Raw genomic sequence first — 20,322 nt, forward strand, 5'->3', positions numbered from 1 at the left:
TGTCTGATTGAAGGGGAGCAGCGGCATAACAGGTGGAGAAATACAAGATGAGAAAATCTGTAGACAGCAGGCAAGATGCAAATCTTGTGGACTTTTTTACATGACTATCAGGATATAAATGCAGCTCGATAGGTAATGGAGACGTGATATCCAGCTTAGTGTTTGCTACAATTTTCCTGTTTGTATTTGCAGAAAATGATCTGTGAATTGAGAATGTCAGACTTTCAGCTCCAGGTTGTGGATAATTCATAGTGTGATCCGACTCTTCAAAGGTGCGATCCGTGGAAAAATATAGCAACATCGGAGCCGCTGTTGGGTGACGTCTTTTTCTGCCTCTATCAGCGATTTCAGATTCTAATGTAGTTCGGAGTTGAATCTGAAATGTGGGTCACAGACCAAAGTGTCGGTGATTTATACCTCCGCTCACACGCAAAGGAAGGGTTCACATGCATAGAACGGAGGATACTGATCATTGTTGGGTACTATCATCACATTGCATTGCTTACCGTATTTTTGGTTTTATAGACGCATCGGTTTATAAGACGCATCCCAAATTTAGAGAAAAAAAAGGTAAAAAAAAATATGGGGTCCGCTTTATAATCCGAAAGTGTCTTACCGGGGGAAGGCGGCAACGGAGCAGGGTCACAGGAGGCAGAGGCAGTGCTGAAGTACAGCGATGTTGCAGGCGGTGCAGTTGGGGGCCCAGATGCTCACTGCGGGCGGCAACGCTGTGCTGGGGCTGCGAGCGCTGCTCTGTCCTGGGGCTGCGGGCGCTGCTCTGTGCTGGTGCTCTCTTCGGGCTTTAAAGCACTGTGTCGTCAGTGCAGGCTTCAAAGACTTGGCGCCTGACAAGCTGAGATCACATCTGCGCACGCACCACCTCCAGGAGCCATTTCTCTTAAGTCCACTGCTGGGACATCAATGGGTTGGAAGAGGCGCATGCGCAGATGAGATCCTGAGCCGAGAGCTCCATCTGCGCATGCGCCGACTTTGGGCACCATTATTTGAAGCCCTACAGCTGTCATCTTCAGAATGGCTCGTGCCTCACCGCCCGCAACCCCAGCATAGAGCAGCCTCGCCCACCGCACAGAGCCACACAGAGCAGCACCGCCCGCCGCACAGAGCAGAGCCACCGATCGCACAGAGCAGCGCTGCTCGCCACACAGAGCAGCGCCACCCACCGCACAGAGCAGCACCTCCCACCACACAGAGCAGCGCCACCGATCGCACAGAGCAGCACTGGACAGAGCAGAGCCCACAGCCGTGGCACAGAGCTGTGCCCGTGTACCGCCCCGGGGCTCGGCCGGCTGCCGAGCCACTCAGATCCGTGCTCGTCGGTGGGTGGGCTTGAGCTCCTCACTGACCCGGGGGTCACGTCGCTCTGAAAGGGAGTTGCTGGCGCTATGTGAGTGGTGGTGTTCGGTGGAGAGGTCCACGGCCGGGGCCGCGGTTGTTTGGGGATTAAGTTTGTGACGCCACCCACGGGTTGTGGTGAATGGATGGACACCACCGCTGCCGTTGACTAGGCTCCCGGGGACGGTGTTGCCCAGCTTGGTGTTGACCCCTCCGTGGGTAGGGGGATGATGGTCCCGGGGGCCCGAGGGAGGTGCTGAGGCGGGGGAATGGATGCGTGCTGGTGTGTCGGTGCGGTTTGGTGCGCGGCCCGAAGGCACTGTTGTACTCACTATTACAAACACGCTGGAGTCTCTGGTAAACCAAACAACATGGTGGACGGTGCCCGCAGCCGGCTGCACTTTTCCCCTTTTCAGGTTGGTGGTTTCTGCCTTTCTCCTGCACCTCACTTTTGTAGAAAATGATGACTCCTATGCCTGAGCAATGGTAGTCCACTCTCCAGCCTGATGTATGCCAGTAGAGCCCGTGTGCCCGCAGACGCTGGCCCGTGGGGTCTCGATGCCTGGGCGGTGGCTTTCTACCCCTATCGTTGGACTGTTGTCTTCAGTCGGATCTTAAGTGGGAAAGGGTCTAAAGTCCAGTCCTCAATCAGTTGATTTGACTCGGTCCAGTTATTTCTGGGCCTCGTACTGGGTCTGAGTACCCCTCCTGGTGCTCCGGTTTCCAATCGGTTCCCCGGTTTGGTACTGGCAGGCCACTACCCGGTCCCGGTCCTTTACGGTTCCACCGGCTGTAATCCCAGCTCCTGCAGGCGGCCACCACCGTCTGCCTCCTTGCCACGGTACCAGTGCTACGACCCCGGAACTGGTCAGTGTTAACGCTGCAAGCCTGACACCTCAGGCCTGCTGCACTTGAACTTGACTCTCCACTTCACAATCCAGACTCGCTACTCTGTTCACACTCTGCTCCCCACCGGGAGCTACACTGTTTTTCCTGCCTCAGGGCCGGTGCACTCCTAGGTGGGCGGGGCCAACCGCCTGGCTCCGCCCCCTGGTGTGTACATCAAACCCTGAGGGAGGTGACAAGGGTTTTGTAGGTTGGCTGCTGTCACCTTATTAAGGGGGGAAGGTGTTTGTGTGGCTACCTGGCTAGTCCAGGGCGTCACACCCGCAGCACAGAGCACGACATTGCCCCTGCCTCCTGTGACCCCTCTCCACCACCCCCTGGTAAGCTACATTTTTAAACTCCACCTCTTTTTCAAAAAATACAGTTTATAGCGCCATCATATTTCGCATCACTGTCTCCATTGGGACTCACAATCTATATTCCCTATCCATATGTCTTTAGAGTGTGGTAAGAAACCAGAGAACCCGGAGGAAACCCAGGGAAAACATACAAACTCCTGCAGATGTTGTCCTCGGTGGGATTTGAACCCAGGACCCCAGCACTGCAAGACTAACCACTGAGCCACCGCTCTGCCTATGGTGCTAGCAAAGGGATATACAGTATATGATACTTTCTATAATATTGATCACATTGGAAATTAGGGAATGCTGTAGACCAAGATGTTCATGTTCTTAGCAAAAGAACCTCCCATTAATTATGGGTTTCAGATTACCCTACTTGCTTTGTAGTGGTTGAACCTTTTTTCGTGTAACCATCCCCTTTACCCATCACTGACTATTACAGAAATCTTTCCTCAGAATTGCCTTAATGAGCATATAGGGAATTTTTGTCACTGTTTTATCCAAATAACAACTTGTTATTGTTATCTATCTCCCTGTGTGGCGCCCCTGCGGCTTCAGTCGCCACAGGATACTGCACCTCACTTAAGGTGCAGTATTCATCTCGGGTAAGGAGGGGGTTAATCACCAATGTTCCACATTCTACATTACATACAATTAGGTGCCTTTTCACTGGGTACTGGACTAGGGTAGAGAGGGGGGTGGCTATCACAAAGCATGGGACTTTCCCGGTCACTAGGATAACCACCTAGGGGGCGAGCACCACTTGGGGTAGAAGTAGGAGCAACTTTTACACAATCTTCAGTCAAGTCGGGACTACAGTTCTGGCGACACAACACCACTTTTCTTCTCTCTTTCTTCACGAGACCCGAGGCTTGGAGCGGGAGGCTCAGCCCAGGTTTCTCACTTCCAAAGGGGCATCCCTTAGGAAAGGACACTTTCAAGCACCGGTGGCTATCTCTAAATTACTCGGGATTGGCTGGAGCCCAACACGGCAGAGACCGGCACCTCCCGGGCAACCTATGGACAGTGAGTAAAGACCTGGAACCGCAACTACTGTGTCCATTCCCTTCATTGCCGTCGCCGTCACCCTGCGATTTGGCGCTAACGGCCACTACTATCTCCATCATCCTCCCTGGGGCCTAGCTTCACCTACGGTAAGCTGAAACATCCTAGCTGCGACATCACTCACCCCAGAGGACAGCGACCGAAGCGGCAGCTAATCCCTGTCTGCATACCGCAGGTGGCGTCACGAGACAACTACTACTCCCAACATCCTCCATCACCCATCCTAATCCCTTCCTTTTATTGTATACCTCGAGGCCACAAAGCCGGGCAAGGCCACCCGTGACATCCCGGACCCGACATCACCAGCCCGGCGACGAGTATTTAACCCCTGCCCCGTGGGTGCTACAACTGCATTGCCTGTAATCATACAACGGAGGATACAAGCACTTGTTTCATGTTATCATCCCTTTTACACATCAGTCTTTTACTGTTATCGTTGTACCCTGAAAAACCTAAAATTTTGTTCATGGTGTGACCCCAATAAAAATGCGTCAATGTACTTTGTCACCATGTGTTGCCTCAAATACTGCAAGGGGAGAAATAAACACTTGTTTTCAAGTTATCATCTCTTTTACCCATCACAGTTTATAACTATTATTGTGTCCCGATGTGACTGCACCTGTCACGCCAGGTCTGAGAAGACACCCGATGAGTGGCATAACACAGAGGGAACACCAGGGTAACAATACAGCAGAAGGCCCTGGTGCTAGTGTAAGGGGGTGGCCACCCCCTGGCGTATACCCTAAGACCCCTGGCTGAAGGTCAGTGAGCTCCGCAGAAGGAGTAGTTCCTGACAAACTAGGACAGAAGAGTGCCGTCCCCAGGGAACCTCCGTCATGGCTTATAGCTGTCCCTGTGTGTGAGAGGCGGACGCCTGAAGGACTATATGACTCTACCCGACATCTTGAAGATGAGTGAGGGGATGAGGGGCTCGGAGGTCCGAGTACCAGGGAAGTGGCAGATCGGTAAATATAATGCAGCTCCGGTCGCTAATAACAACGACTGCGGGGAGTAGCGGAGCCTGTGTCCACAGGACTATATGTAACTGTATAGTTGATATCCCCTGTAACCATGACGATTTGTGCCCACCATTGGCATGAAGGCATGTATTTGAAGTGTTCAGTAAAAAAGTTTATGTTTAAGAAATATTGTGTCTGTGAGTGGTGTTTGGGGACACTGGGGCCCGCTGCAGTCGGCAGCTGGGAAGTGGCCCAGAAAGAATTTGAGGAAGTCCTGGTCTCTGGCCTGAAGGTATGTGTCCCGCACCATAAGTCCCAACAACCTTTCCCCTGCTTTGGAGAGACGGTGGTGGTGCAAAGAAGTGACCCAGGGCTGCGCTGCAGCAAGAAGACAGTACCAGCCGTGACAGCTGGAGCCCTCCACCGCCCATCTAACACTAGGCAGAAGGGAGTTGGGTCACCTCCTAACACTCACCTGAGGGTGATCACTTCACCCCCTAACATGTCAAGATGGGTCCTTCTCTCTGTCCGCCATCACATGCCTAGGCCCTTGCTTGTCCTGAACTCACCCTGACTAGTGAAGGCCAGCGTGCCACTGCAATAAGATAACAGGAACTAGGAAAGACAAACAGGTGGAGAAAGACACAACAAATAACACTCCAGCAGGATCTTCTCAGCTACGGCTGAAGCGACATCTCAGCTTTCTCCAGAGACTAGCTCCTTCTAAGTGGACAGCACAGGTATGAGCTACAGCCGGCATAGGAAAGAGTGAGAAGTGGATATTTATAGCAGAAGGGAGTGGCTGCAGCTGAGGTTACAACTATCTGTTAGATCACTGCAGGACAGAAAAGAATATTAACCCCTTCAGTACCGGAAGGAATTAAATATGCACCAACTAAGGGTAAACAATGAGCTGGCGCTAAAGTGGATCTGCAATCAACAATACACTGATCTTCTTATCCTAGATCCCCCCGAGATCACATCAGGCTGTGACATACTTCTGACACATTGGTCTCCTGAACACTCTCCAGTGTCCCCAGGGGGGGTTCAGGATATTTTCTTCATAGCGTGACCCCAATAACAGTATCTTAATGTCATCTGTCTCTCTTTATGGCCGCACTTGTTTTCATGTTATCACCCCTGTTACCAGTCACAGCTTGAGTGTCATATCTCTTCCTGTATAGCCTCAATGACTCCACAAGAAAAATACAGTAACTTTTCCTCATGTTATCACCAGTCTTCCCAGTCACAGCCTGATACTATCATCTCTCCAATATACAACCTCTGTAAAGCCCAGTGACGGGAGTGCAGGAACCTTTCCTCATGTTATTGTGACGCCCTGGGCAAGCTAGGGGTCACAGGTCATGACACCACCACGCACCCCACATTCCCTGCAGGAACACCAAGGTCAGAACACAAAATCCTCATTGCCTTCCTCCAGGGGCTGATGTCCACACCAGGGGGTGGGCCAGGCGGTTGGCTCCACCCACCGAGGAGTACACAGTCCTGGAGGCGGGAAAACCGGGCAGATAAAGTTGAGAGTGGAAGGAAGTGAGAGGGAAGTGGTAGAGGAGCAAGTGAAAGGAGTTGAAGTGAAGGAGAAAGTAACAGCAACTGAGCCTGAAGTTGGTCCGGGTGTGTGCCCCAGACTGAGACAGCAAGGTTGGCAGACGGCGGTGACCGTCTGCAGGAGTGGCCTATTGGAGTCTACCGTAAGGACCGTGGACGGGTGGTGGCCCGGCGGTACCGGACCGGTACACAAAGAGAAGCCAGCACCATTGGCAGGGGCCTTTTGGATCCCGGCAAGGCTTGGAGTCGCCGTACAATTTGCCAAATCCGTCAGTGAAGGGGACCTCCGGGTCTCCCAGCAGCCAAAGTCCCGATTGAAGGCAACCGTCCAACCATATTGGAGAGACACCGCCACCGCCAAGGCACCAGTTTCTCAGGGCCAGCGCCTGCGGGCAAAAGAGGGGCTCCTCCGGCTCATATCCAAGCTGGGGAGCGGGTTACCGGTGGGAATCCATCGCTACCAACAACCGTATTTAGGTGCAGGGAAGAGACAGTCACCGCTAACTTGCAGGGAACATCAACACCGCAGCCGTCCGAGGGACCCGTCCAACCAGCTGCTTGTTTACCGTGAACTGTGTCATCATCCTTGGGCTGAGTGAGTACCTCCGTGCCGTGCGGCACAGCGCTGCCCCTGCGTCCCTGCACCTCAACAGGCCCCATAACCCGCCTGTCAACCATCCTAACTCCCCATCATCGGGCCCCGGGACCACCAACCCCCTACCCACGGAGGGGAGGGCCAACATCTAGCTGCTCCATACCACCACTCCCGGGATCCCCATACAGAGCAGCGGTGGTGTCCACACAATCACCACAACCGTGGGTGGCGTCACGGACAATAAATCCCCAAAATCAATCCCCTTTTCACTCACGGGCGAGGAGCGCCGCTCGAGTCCTCGGGATCCGACCCATCACTCGAGCCACCGAACAGCAGCGGCCGCGGCAGCAGCGGCAGCCGTCCCCTCCTCCGCCCGCGACATTATCACCTGTCTTCCCAGTCACAGCCTGATACTATCATCTCTCCCATGTACAATCTCTCTTAACCCCAGTGAAGGGAGTGCAGGAACCTTTCCTCATGTTATCACCAGTCTTCCCAGTCACAGCCTGATACTATCATCTCTCCCATGTTCACTCTCTATTAAGCCCAGTGAAGGGAGTGCAGGAACCTTTCCTCATATTATCACCTGTCTTTCCAGTCACAGCTTGATACTATCATCTCTCCCATGTACAACCTTTATTAAGACCAGTGAAGGAATTGCAGGAACTTTCCTCGTGTTATCTGTCTTCTTTGTGACAACCTGATACTATCATCTCTCCCATGTACAACCTCTATTAAGCCCAGTGTAGGGAGTGCAGGAACCTTTCCTGATGTTATCACCCGTCTTCCCAGTCACAGCCTGATACTATCATCTCTCCCATGTTCACTCTCTATTAAGCCCAGTGCAGGAACTTTTCCTCATGTTATCACCCGTCTTTCCAGTCATAGCCTGATACTATCATCTCTCCCTATCTAGCCCAGTGTAGGGAGTGCAGGAACCTTTCCTCATGTTATCACCTGTCTTTCCAGTCACAGCCTGATACTATCATCTCTCCCTATCTAGCCCAGTGTAGGGAGTGCAGGAACTTTTCCTCATGTTATCACCCGTCTTTCCAGTCACAGCCTGATACTATCATCTCTCCCTATCTAGCCCAGTGTAGGGAGTGCAGGAACCTTTCCTCATGTTATCACCTGTCTTTCCAGTCATAGCCTGATACTATCATCTCTCCCTATCTAGCCCAGTGTAGGGAGTGCAGGAACTTTTCCTCATGTTATCACCCGTCTTTCCAGTCACAGCCTGATACTATCATCTCTCCCTATCTAGCCCAGTGTAGGGAGTGCAGGAACCTTTCCTCATGTTATCACCTGTCTTTCCAGTCATAGCCTGATACTATCATCTCTCCCTATCTAGCCCAGTGTAGGGAGTGCAGGAACTTTTCCTCATGTTATCACCCGTCTTTCCAGTCACAGCCTGATACTATCATCTCTCCCTATCTAGCCCAGTGTAGGGAGTGCAGGAACCTTTCCTCATGTTATCACCTGTCTTTCCAGTCACAGCCTGATACTATCATCTCTCCCTATCTAGCCCAGTGTAGGGAGTGCAGGAACCTTTCCTCATGTTATCACCTGTCTTTCCAGTCACAGCCTGATACTATCATCTCTCCCTATCTAGCCCAGTGTAGGGAGTGCAGGAACCTTTCCTCATGTTATCACCTGTCTTTCCAGTTATAGCCTGCTACTATCATCTCTCCCATGTACATCCTCTATTATGCCCAGTGAAGGAAGTGCAGGAACTTTTCCCCATGTTATCACCTCCCACACCAATGAGAGTGTTTTTAAAGCCATCTGACTTTTTTTTTTTCTTTCACTTAGGGAATATTTTTCTTCTTTATATAAAGAGAAACAGGTGCTTATCCATGCACCAAATCAGGACATCTATTGATTTCAGGATGACTAAAAAGTTTTATTGGCAGCCGGATCATGGAGAATTTTTGGTCTCTTCAATTCCAGGGAATAAATAAAAATTATGGCATATAGATATAAGTATAAAAATGTGTGAAAACTCTGCACATCCTGAACTCTCATTCTTATGCGAATGAAGCGAACCTGCAATACCATGCACAGACCACTAACAGGGGTGGCGCTGTTTCTGAAAGAGAAAGCCATTTAATTTTTATGTTTTTTTTTATTAAGAAAAGCTTTACAATTTGATGTAAAACATTGCAATGTGTAAAGAAGGTTTGATATGATTTTTTTTATATTCAAAGGTATAAAAATTGTTGTGGAATGAAAAAGTTAGGCTTTCTTCAATCTAATCATTTCTATCCCTCGGCCGCCATATTTGTGTCAGTTTTTCCCACGTTTTTTTTTAACGGAATGAAAATCGCGTGAATTCTATGAATCCCGCTCATATAACAGCTGTGATTAAACAAAACGTCAATGTGACGGTACAAAGTGTATGGAGCGAGCGTGGCCGACCACACGCATATCAATGGCTGTCAGTGCGGTGGTGCTAAGCAGCGCTGAGGGGCTGTCACTACAGCTCTAACTCACACCATGACCTCCTGCACCACGCGGAAGCCTGGAAATCGAATATTATATTATGACAGTTTCGTTATTTGTGTACGTCAACCTCTGCTTAAAGGGGAATTGTCAAATCCAATGACTTGTCTATTATAGAAAATTCTTGCATTCCCCAAGAAATGATAATTACAAAGCCTCTCCTCTCAGGGATACCAGTTGGACTGTTCCTCTGTTATTCTCCCTGGTAATATGTAAATAAATTGCATTACCGTAGATACAGTGTCCAATCATTCCTGACAATGTAGTGACACACCCTCTGGTGCAAGGAAATAAATATGATGTTGACTAATTTGTTAATTGTTATTTCCAGGAAGAATAACTGAGGAACACCACAACACATAAATAAGCTCTAAAAACAGGGACTCCAGAATTGTGAACGGAAATGTTGGTTTCAGAAGAATGGATGTAATGACAGAGAAGCTCCGACAATTATATGGGCAGGTATCGTAACCAAGTAGAATTCTGGAGGAAGTCTTCCCTTTTTTGAGAGGTTTGTTTCACAACTACATCCTTAACCGCTTCCCATGAATGGACTTACTATTTTCTCTATTATCTTCCTAACCTTCCTGCAGTAGGACTTGATGGAAAGTACCAAAAATAGCATTTATTATTGAAACTATGTTAAAAAAATATACAAAACAATAAAGATTATGAATATACACTGTGTGTATATATATATATATATATATATATATATATATATATATAATGTATATATAATATATAATGTATATATAATATATATATATAATATATATATATATATATATATATAATGCTTCCATCCTTACAGTAATAGGACACAATAGAAAATGCAAATAATGATATTTACTTTTGTATCTATATATCAAAAAGATAAAGTGAAATAATTAAATTAAAAACAGCAATATATATATATATATATATATATATATATATATATAAAATTGTTTTTAAAGGGAACCTGTCATCAGAAATTTCGCCCAAAAGCTAAAAGCTTCCCCCTCTGCAGCTCCTGGGCTGCATTCTAGGAAGGTCCCTGTTATTATTGTGCCCCATGTGAGACCAAAATAAAGCCTTTATAAAGTTCTACCTTTTTGTATTCAGATACTGTAAATCTGACACGGGGGCGGGCTCTCTGGCGTCCGTTATTCTGCCTCCTGGTCCTGTATGCCGCCCCCATCGCTCCTTTCCATATCTGATGCACCGCCCACTGCTCCAGCCATCCCCGCGCATGCCCAGTGCCAGTCTCACGGGACTGAGCAGTGTGACCGCTGGTGACGTGTGCGCAGGCAAGTGATTATGGACGGGACTGTGATTGTTATCAGCAAGTACCCGGCCATAATCTCGTGAGCGCGCAAACCTCTCCAGCATTCACACTGAGCTCAGTGTAGATGCTAGACTGTATGGGCTGCTTCCAGGGATGACGTCCCTTTGTCATGTGATAGGGGCGTGTTCGAAATACTATCACATGACAAAGGGACGTCATCCCTGGAAGCAGCCCATACAGTCTAGCATCTACACTGAGCACAGTGTGACCGCTGGTGAGGTTTGCGCGCTCACGAGATTATGGCCGGGTACTTGCTGATAACAGTCACAGTCCCGTCCATAATCACTTGCCTGCGCACACGTCACCAGCGGTCACACTGCTCAGTCCTGTGAGACTGGCACTGGGCATGCGCGGGGATGGCTGGAGAGCCCGCCCCCCGTGTCACATTTACAGAAGCTGCATACAAAAAGGTAGAACTTTATAAAGGCTTTATTTTGGTCTCACATGGGGCACAATAATAACAGGGACCTTCCTAGAATGCAGCCCAGGAGCTGCAGAGGGGGAATCTTTTAGCTTTTGGGCGAAATTTCTGATGACAGGTTCCCTTTAATTCAATACATATATATATATATATATATATATATATATATATATATATACCGTACTTGCTGCAATAGAACATAATAAACAGAGTTGAGAATACCAAAAATGACATTTATTTTGAATCTATGTTTAAAAAAATATAGTAAGTTGAGAAAATTAAATAAAAAAAAATTTATATATATATATATATATATATATATATATATATATATATATATATATATATATATATATATATATATATACACATCCTAATTGCGATAGAACATAATGGAAAACACCAATAGTTACATTTATTTTGTGTCTATAGTATTAAAAAAAGTGATAAAATAAAAAAATAAATGTATATATATATATACACATGTTATATAGATTTTTTTTATCACTTTTTTTAATGCTATAGATGCAAAATAAATATATAAATTTTATATATATATATATATATATATATATATATATATATATATAAATGCTTCTATTATTACTGCAATAGGACGCAATATAGAATACCATAATTACATTTATTTTTGTATCTATATTTAAAATAAATAAAATAGTTAAATTAAGAAATATACACCGTATTATGCTTCTATCCCTACTGCAATAGAAGATACCAATAATGATACTTGTATCTATAGTTAAAAAAATAAACATAAAATCATATATATTCGGTGCAGCCCTAAATATCACATAAATATCACAACTTATAGTACCAAACCAGCCCATTGGTTAAACCGCATCATAGTGGATGTGAAGAAGAGGAAAACAAAAAAAAAACAATGGCAGAATTGCTTTTTTTTTACATTTGTCCTGTAAAAAAGTTAAGTCAAACAATACATTATACAGTATGCACCAAAATGCTGCCGAAAAACCCTCAAAGAACAAACCCATAGTAAATTTCTCATATGACTGCACTGATGGAAACATAAAAAAGTTATGTGTTTCGAAAAGTCACAACATACTTATAAAAAAAAGTATTTTTTCAATAAATATACTAAAGCTTGAAAAAAAATTGTAGTTTTGAATCCAAAGGATGACTGGTGCGGCTCAATAAATGTTTATTTAAATGTACTTATTGTATAGTTCTTCAAAATGTTTAAGACAGGTCCAGCAAATCCATAATAAATCCACACCACCAATGCGTTTCTGGCATCAATCATACATATCACTCTATAATGTATTGAGAAATGAGAAACAAATTCCAAGTATAGTAACATGGTGTTAAAGTAAGGAAGGAGTTAAAAATCTTTAAACCTGCCAAAACCTGTTTATAGGGGGTGAGAGTCCACTCTTTGAACAAAGAACTGTTTGTGGGGGTTGTTTGGCTAAGCTGGGTGGATGCTGGGAGTGTCTGCATTTACTATGCAGTTACTGTATGTATTTTAATATTTGCTATTATGTAAGAAACACCTAAATTTATGGATGGTACGCCTAGAATTCTGAGGACAATAAATGAGATGGTGCTTATTACAATTATGGATAGCTTTGGAAGTCACATGCCTGTGTATTTCATTAATTCTCATTGGTGCAGTAGAATGAATCCCAGAAACTTTAAAATTGAAGTGAGAATTACTTTAATGCATAGTCAATGTACAAATGATGTTTTTATTGCTTTTTAGGGAGTAGGGTGGTGCCTAAAAACCAGAAATTATAGTTGGTTGATAGTTTTTTTTAACTTTGTTTTTTTTCTCTACTGTTTAAATAATTATAGATTATAATAAGATTAAACTTTTGCGGATGTGGCGATTCCAAGCTTTTATTTATTTATTTATTTTTCATTTCTTTATTGTTAAACAAAGAAGAGTAAGATGGGGTTAATTCCATTTTTTTTTATTAATTTATAACATGTTTTTAATTTTTTTTTTTAGTTTATTGTTTAGTATTTTGCAGACGCAGTAACACACTATTGCCGAAATAGGGAAAATAATGGTTCCCAATGAAGCTTGGGCTTAGCAGGTTTATCGACCTTGCAGCTATGAGCGCCTTCATCAGGTCCTGACTACCATAGGAATCCATGGATATCACATTACGGGGGGGGGGAGTTAGTGAAAGGCAATTAAAAAGTTGATTTAAATACAATGTTGAAAATAAAAATGTTGTAAAACTTAGAACATGATAATGAAAAAAAAATATTGAAAAAAATGCTAGGAATGAAAGGGACTAAAGTCTGTCTCATCCATGGTTACTATTGATTTTTTATCTGTTCCATTGTTTGCTGTTATCAGCCAATTCAATCCTGAGAGAGACACTTCAGGTAATTTAAAAGCTTCAGACCTTAAAATGCAGTAAATGGATTCTTCAACATTGATAGTTATGCAAGAAAGAAAGGAATCTGAGTTTTGAAGGGCCATACATAATCAATAAGTAATGAGTGCAACAATATTATGCAAAATATTTATTTTAGAAAATTATGACATGAAGCACTTACATTTTACATAAGACCATATTAATACAAAGATAGGTGATGAGTTACAGCAGGGGTGGGGAACCTTTTTACTGCCGGGGGCCATTTGGAATTTCCTACTAACCTTTGGGGGCCGCACAACATTATCAACCTGAAAAATAACCCTGCTATATTTGGTCAAACGATTAACTCACCCCTATTGTGGTGGCCGGAGCTGCTTCTCTTTGGTGCGATTGTAATGTTCGGTGATATTGATCATCTTGTTTCTCACAGCTGCTTTTCCAGGTTTGTCTCTGTCTGGAGATGTTGGGGGCATACACATCACAGGAGGGGCCAGGGCGCATAAATTACAGGAGACACTGGGAGTACACATCACAGGAGGGGCTGGGGCATATACATCACAGGAGGGGCTGGGGCATATACATCACAGGAGGGGCTGGGGCATATACATCACAGGAGGGGCTGGGGCATATACATCACAGGAGGGGCTGGGGCATATACATCACAGGAGGGGCTGAGGCATATACATCACAGAAGGGGCTGGGGCATATACATCACAGGAGGGGCTGGGGCATATACATCACAGGAGGGGCTGGGGCATATACATCACAGGAGGGGCTGGGGCATATACATCACAGGAGGAGCTGGGGCATATACATCACAGGAGGGGCTGGGGCATATACATCAGTAGGGGGCATGGACAGCCCTGGCGGTGGCACAGACATGACTGGGGACACGCACAGCACTGGGTGGCAGCACGCACTGCACTGGGTGGCAGCACGCACTGCACTGGGTGGCAGCACGCACTGCACTGGGTGGCAGCACGGACTGCACTGGGTGGCAGCATTAGGGAGACAGACAGGTCTGGGGGAACATAGACATCAATAGGAGAGCACGGACTGGGGAGCATAGAAAGCAGTGGGAGGGTACAGACAGCAGTAGCGAGTTAAGAGCACTGAGGGGTGGCACACAGCACTGGGGAGCATGGACAGCATAAGGGGGACACAGGCAGCACTCACCGTGGCATGGACAGCACTGGTGGCAGCATGGACAGCATTAGGTGGTGCGGACAGCACTGGTGGGGGGGCATAGACATCACCCAGGGGGTACAGACAGCACTAGGGGGGGCACGGACAGCAGTGAGGGGTTACACCGCGCTGAGGGGGTACACAGCACTGGGGTGTACACAGCATTAGGGGGTACACACAGCACTAGGGGGTACACACAGCACCTGGGGGTACACAGCACTGGGGGGTACACACTGTACTAGGAGGTACACAGCATGAGGGGGTACACACAGCACGAGGGGGTACACAGCACGAGGGGGTACACAGCACGAGGTGGTACACACAGCATTAAGGGGTACACAGCATTAGGGGGTACACACAGCATTAAGGGGTACACACAGCATTAGGGGGTACTCACTGTACAAGGGGGTACTCGCTGCACTAGGTGGTACACACTGCACTAGGGGGCACATAGCACGAGGGGGTACACACAGCACTGGGGTGTACACAGCACTAGGGGGTACACACAGCACTAGGGGGTACACACAGCACCTGGGGGTACACAGCACTGGGGAGTACACACTGTACTAGGAGGTACACAGCATGAGGGGGTACACACAGCACGAGGGGGTACACACAGCACGAGGGGGTACACACAGCACGAGGGGGTACACAGCATGAGGGGGTACACACAGCATTAAGGGGTACACACAGCATTAGGGGGTACTCACTGTACTAGGGGGTACACACTGTACTAGGGGGTACACACTGCACTAGGGGGTACATACAGCACAAGGGGGTACACACAGCATTGGGGGGTACATACAGCACGAGGGGGTACACAGCACGAGGGGGTACACACAGCATTGGGGGGTACATACAGCATTGGGGGGTACACACAGTACGAGGGGGTACACAGCACTGAGCGGGGGGGGGGCAGCGATGGGTTGAGTACTCGCAGTGAGGGGGAGGGAGAGTCACACACACAGCACAGTTTCGGGAGGCTGGTAAACCTGCTGCAGCTCTTCTGTGTGACTTTATCGCAGCGTGCTGCTTACCCGCCCACCAGAGCACACAGGCCGGGGATAAGCCTAGAATGTATGGGCTGCAGTCAGGTCCTGGAAGTCAGGATCTGGAGAGAGCCCGTACATTCTAGCATCTACCCACAGGGCATCAGGCTGTGGGATTTAAAGGGCCGGCAGCCAGGAAAAGCGCGGCTGCCACCAAAGCACAATGGTCCCCGGGAATGTGCCCGGGGGCCGCATAAAAAGTCGTCACGGGCCGTATACGGCCCGCGGGCCGGAGGTTCCCCACCCCTGAGTTACAGAGTCAGATATCCCTAAGAACAGACCTCAATAGCAGAAAAATATATACATGTATACATGGGCATAGCTCAAGTCCCCCTCCATATGAACATAATCAAATCATGCATCCAGATCTCCAAACAGAAGACCCAGAAAAAATCCCAAGTGGGGAGGAAGAGTACATCCAGCCTTATAGGGAGGAACCAAGCTTACCCATATATGAAGTGCCAAAGTCACCGCTGCTGGAGGTCCTATGGGGAAAGAGGAAAGCCCCGACGCGTTTCGCAATGCTTCCTCGGGGGGCTATGCGAAGGCTTCTGTTTGGAGATCTGGATGCATGATTTGATTATGTTCATATGGAGGGGGACTTGAGCTATGCCCATGTATACATGTATATATTTTTCTGCTATTGAGGTCTGTTCTTAGGGATATCTGACTCTGTAACTCATCACCTATCTTTGTATTAATATGGTCTTATGTAAAATGTAAGTGCTTCATGTCATAATTTTCTAAAATAAATATTTTGCATAATATTGTTGCACTCATTACTTATTGATTATGTATGGCCCTTCAAAACTCAGATTCCTTTCTTTCTTGCAAAACTTTATCCTGAGTGGCCCTTTACATATCATTATTTATCCATGTCTGATCCTTTTCTGTTTAAACATTGATAGTTATACGTTTTTTTTTCTATTCATAACAGATTTTAATGCCATACTAGCGCCTTTATTAAGTGAATATAACATGATGTAATCTCTGAAAGGCTGCTTGTTAGTCTCCTTTGATCACATGCTGTGGGAGCCAATCACAGTCGCTCCCCTCCTATATGTGCTAGCTGGACCCTTCCTTTAATGCCAGCTATTGCTTCCCTATAATGGTCTGGTGAGGTGTTGTGATCCAGACTTACTGGAGGTTGTAGTACTTCTTTACTGTGAGTGGCTGTGGTGTTAACTCTTGTTGTCCTTTTGTTGCTGCCTTACTTCTCTTGCTTTTTTTCTGAGGTTCTTACTGTTTATTCCTGTGAGTTTGCCGTGTCTGAGTTTTTATTTTTCCCTCTCTGTATTAATATGTATTGCCATCCCACTCCTGCTCCTTCCTTTCCTGGGGTGGGGGGAGGGGGAAGAGTTTAATTCTGATCAGGAGAATAGTAAGGCGTGGGACTCCAGCATCTTCACCATCAGGGGTAATCTGGAGGTTAGGGATGGCATGAGAGACAGTAAAGGAGCCCCCTGTTCCTCACTAGCCTACAGTCACATTGTGATATTACTTTGGGCCCTTAATAGTTTAATAGTTCTTTCTTTCTTTCTTTCTTTCTTTCTTTCTTCATCTATTAATCTATTATCTAATATATAAAGCTGAGTGTATGTGTGTGTGTGTGTGTGTGTGTGTGTGTGTATGTGTGTATGTGTGTATGTGTGTATGTCCACTAGAGGAATCCGCACCGTCACTTTTCTATCACAAAGTTTTGCACAGACACCTCATTTGACTCAGGGAACGTCATAGACTATGTTTTGAGGGGAAACGTTAACCCCACGCTTTACAGTTATTCACCAAAAAACCTGCTTACATTAAAGTCAATGGAGCTGAGAGCTGCAGGTTATTAATAGCAGCTGTGATTGGTTGCTATAGGCAACGAAGGACATTAATAGTATAAGAAGCTTCTGTGTGAGGTAATATGTTACTATCCTGGACAACTCCGGCTACTACAGCTATTATATACAGTGCCTACAAGTAGTATTCAACCCCCTGCAGACTTAGCAGGTTTGATAAGATGCAAATAAGTTAGAGCCTGCAAACTTCAAACAAGAGCAGGATTTATTAACAGATGCATAAATCTTACAAACCAACAAGTTATGTTGCTCAGTTAAATTTTAATACATTTTCAACATAAAAGTGTGGGTCAATTATTATTCAACCCCTAGGTTTAATATTTTGTGGAATAACCCTTGTTTGCAATTACAGCTAATAATCGTCTTTTATAAGACCTGATCAGGCCGGCACAGGTCTCTGGAGTTATCTTGGCCCACTCCTCCATGCAGATCTTCTCCAAGTTATATAGGTTCTTTGGGTGTCTCATGTGGACTTTAATCTTGAGCTCCTTCCACAAGTTTTCAATTGGGTTAAGGTCAGGAGACTGACTAGGCCACTGCAACACCTTGATTTTTTCCCTCTTGAACCAGGCCTTTGTTTTCTTGGCTGTGTGCTTTGGGTCATTGTCTTGTTGGAAGATGAAATGACGACCCATCTTAAGATCCTTGATGGAGGAGCGGAGGTTCTTGGCCAAAATCTCCAGGTAGGCCGTGCTATCCATCTTCCCATGGATGCGGACCAGATGGCCAGGCCCCTTGGCTGAGAAACAGCCCCACAGCATGATGCTGCCACCACCATGCTTGACTGTAGGGATGGTATTCTTGGGGTCGTATGCAGTGCCATTCAGTCTCCAAACGTCACGTGTGTGGTTGGCACCAAAGATCTCGATCTTGGTCTCATCAGACCAGAGAACCTTGAACCAGTCTGTCTCAGAGTCCTCCAAGTGATCATGAGCAAACTGTAGACGAGCCTTGACATGACGCTTTGAAAGTAAAGGTACCTTACTGGCTCGTCTGGAACGGAGACCATTGCGGTGGAGTACGTTACTTATGGTATTGACTGCAACCAATGTCCCCACTGCCATGAGATCTTCCCGGAGCTCCTTCCTTGTTGTCCTTGGGTTAGCCTTGACTCTTCGGACAAGCCTGGCCTCGGTACGGGTGGAAACTTTCAAAGGCTGTCCAGGCCGTGGAAGGCTAACAGTAGTTCCATAAGCCTTCCATTTCCGGATGATGCTCCCAACAGTGGAGACAGGTAGGCCCCACTCCTTGGAAAGGGTTTTGTACCCCTTGCCAGCCTTGTGACCCTCCACGATCTTGTCTCTGATGGCCTTGGAATGCTCCTTTGTCTTTCCCATGTTGACCAAGTAGGAGTGCTGTTCACAAGTTTGGGGAGGGTCTTAATTAGTCAGAAAAGGCTGGAAAAAGAGATAATTAATCCAAATATGTGAAGCTCATTGTTCTTTGTGCCTGAAATACTTCTTAATACTTTAGGGGAACCAAACAGAATTCTGGTGGTTTGAGGGGTTGAATAATAAATGACTCTCTGAATAAACTTTTCGCAATTTAAAAAAAAAAATAAAAAAAGAAATAACATTCTTTTTTGCTGCATTTCACACTTCCAGGCTGATCTACAGTCCAAATGTCACAATGCCAAGTTATTCCGAATGTGTAAACCTGCTAAATCTGCAGGGGGTTGAATACTACTTGTAGGCACTGTATATATATATTATATATATATATATATATATATATATATATATATATATACTATATTTTTGGTACTAAAATAATTCAGAAACTGAACTGATTGATTCTATCTTTTTCACTCTTTTACTCTTTAGTGACACTGAGCAATGAGATGAGTGAATCCACAGCCATAATATATAAGCCCCCCCGCACTGGCGATCGGTGCGGACAATGCAGACCTTATGCATAAAATCCATCTTAATGCTGGAACATTCGGGAAGTCTGAAAAAGAAAATCTATAAAATTGTTTAAACCGGAGGAGGAAAGATCCGTTATCAGATGACCCAGGGGCCCATCCTGCGCTGCCATGTGGAACTGTCTCAGTGGAGGATGAAGGGATGTGTTTCAATGTTTAGTGAACCATTGTAAGCCGCTCTGTAACAAAAAATGGCCGCTTGCATCTAAATCTATTACATGCAATGTATTTATAAGAACAATTCTACACTACAGTGATTTAACCTGTCAGCTCTGAAATGGTGCTGACCCCGGCATCTTCCCTCCGCCATGCTTGTCACAGCGTTCCATCTCTGTCAGCGCAGACAGCTCATGGGGCAGCGAGCTCCGGGCCGCAAACACACATCTCAGACAGAAAGGTCTCTAACAAATGGAACTGACAAACCGCGCTACGAAAAACAACTTTTATACCATTCTGTTACTTTTTTTTTGCCTTTGTTGCATTATTGTAACCAAAAAGTTTTAGCTTTTTTTTAACTCCTTTTTGGCAGTTTTGTGTATAGTGTTTTATTTTCTTATTTTTTTTTAAACATCACTTTTTGGGCTAAATATTGGACAGCGACAAATTAAGGCCGTGTTCACACCTTGCATTTTTTCTGCAGCTAAAACTCACTCTCTTGGCAGTAAAAAAGCCAGCTGTTTCCAAAAAGCAGGTTTTGCTGCGTTTTTATGGCTGCATTTTTAGTCTATAAATGTTTAATAATGTCAGTTTCATTCACCACAAAAGCAGCAAAAATGTAACAAAAATGCAGCAGTTTCGTCGTTGTAGCATTTTTGCATTTTCTCATTGATCTCAATGGTGAAAAAAAGCTGCAAAATCAATGAAAGATGACGCTGCTTCTTTAAAAACACAGCAGTTTTTATTTCAGTTA

General features: G+C 45.8%; 1 protein-coding gene across 6 annotated transcripts in view; it reads right to left on the bottom strand.

The window, feature by feature from the left end:
• Positions 1-13,985, bottom strand: part of ICA1 (islet cell autoantigen 1) — a 337,463-nt gene extending 323,478 nt beyond the window's left edge. For all 6 annotated transcript variants that reach the window (XM_075315699.1, XM_075315705.1, XM_075315703.1 and 3 more), the window contains exon 1: positions 13,762-13,985. The gene's annotated coding sequence lies outside the window, so the exon portion shown is untranslated. The remainder of the gene's footprint in view (positions 1-13,761) is intronic.
• Positions 13,986-20,322: the final 6,337 nt, after the last annotated feature.

Source organism: Anomaloglossus baeobatrachus, chromosome 6, assembly GCF_048569485.1.
Source record: "Anomaloglossus baeobatrachus isolate aAnoBae1 chromosome 6, aAnoBae1.hap1, whole genome shotgun sequence".
NCBI classification, from domain to species: Eukaryota; Metazoa; Chordata; class Amphibia; order Anura; family Aromobatidae; genus Anomaloglossus; species Anomaloglossus baeobatrachus.